The sequence below is a fragment of the Cimex lectularius genome, unplaced genomic scaffold (genome assembly GCF_000648675.2).
Source record: "Cimex lectularius strain Harlan isolate CLEC.00 unplaced genomic scaffold, Clec_2.1 scaffold33, whole genome shotgun sequence".
NCBI classification, from domain to species: Eukaryota; Metazoa; Arthropoda; class Insecta; order Hemiptera; family Cimicidae; genus Cimex; species Cimex lectularius.
This window is the reverse complement of record NW_019392683.1, coordinates 446,603-448,201: the sequence shown is the minus strand read 5'-3', so window position 1 is coordinate 448,201 and position 1,599 is coordinate 446,603.

Genomic DNA, 1,599 nt, shown 5'->3' with positions numbered 1-1,599 from the left:
ATTATATAATACATTTTTTTAAAAATATTTGTGAAAAAATTCTTTGGAAATTAAACTGTCATTTTTATGCAGGGAGAGGTTAGCTTCTGTTCTCACCCTACATGTTATATACAAATTTTGGGCCGCTAATACAAACTTATAGAAATTAATGTTTGACAAACAAAAGATAAATAAAAATTAATTTGTTGACCTTTTGAATAATTTCAAAAAAAGATTGAAATGTTTTAATTGTTATTACTTATCTTAAAAACCATCACACTCAAGTTTAGTTTTTACGTTCTTCGACTACTGCAAATCGTAAAAATGCATCGATTATTACAAGACAGAATGGAAATGATTCAGTTGGTGAAAAATGTACCAAAATTTTCACCAGGTTAAATCGCGCTTAAATAAGCTAAATCCATGCGATTTAAAGAAATTGATTGGATATTTGTCTATACTAAAAAAAAGTCATTTACTATCAATTAAAATTACAAATAAATAAATTGGTGATTGGTTTAAGAAGTAGTAGAATATTTTGATTATACGAAGACAGTGCTTGAAAAAATATTTTGCGATTAACTATTAAAAGGGTGATCTAAATTCAAAATTATTTGCACCTTTCAATTAATTAAGGATTTTTAGTTGAGATAAAAAAGTCAGTGTCACGAGCGAGATTCGAACCCACGATCTTCGGCTGGATACGCCGCTGCTCTACCACTTGAGCTATCGTGGCTTAGATCCACTCGGACACTAACTTCCTATCTCAACTCCACAATTTGAATTTTCCCTCCGTTTTGCCATTTTTCAAATAATCAAGCGGACCACGAAAATTAGTGAATTATTTGCACCGTTGGATTCAGGGTCAAAAAAAGTTCCAAACAAATGTATTGAATTGGTTAAGTTCCTATTCGTACCACGCTATCCTGGAGTGATAGATCAAAACGTTTTAGTTTACGAGAAAGTGGACAAAAAACAAAAATTTACTTGTCTCGGAATTTTTCCCAAAAACGCCATAATTAAATTATAGGGCGGGAACAGAAGTTAAATACACCCAGTATATTAATATTGCAATAAATTTTGATAGTTTTTCTTTCTATAATATCAATGGCCAGAGAGAAATGATAGATCTAATAATTATTGTAAAAATATAAGAAAAACTGTAAACTTTTTTATGTAGTAAGAGAATTGTGAAAGCTATCTATATTAATAAAAGGGGCGTCAGTGGCCGCAACGGTTTAGGCCATGATACGGCGGTCATCTTTTAAGGTAAAGGTCCCGGGTTCGAATCCAGTAGCCCTGCATTCAAACCCGACATACTTACAATTGTTTTTTTTGTTTTTTTCAGAAACACCGGCACCTCGAGGGTTGATATAATCCCTGCTGATGCGAACGCTCAAAAGAATAAAACGTAACAAACTAAATTTTTAATTAACAAACTTATTTTTGTAAAAGTTTTGAATATAAAATAAACTCTGAGAACTTGATATCGGTTTCGATTTCCACCCTTATCCTTAGAGGATTCTAGGAGGAAAGGAACCAATTTCTCTGACAAACCAACTAACTCTTCCAGTAGACAAACAAAACTTCAAAGGACTAAAGGGTAAACAAAGAGAGAAA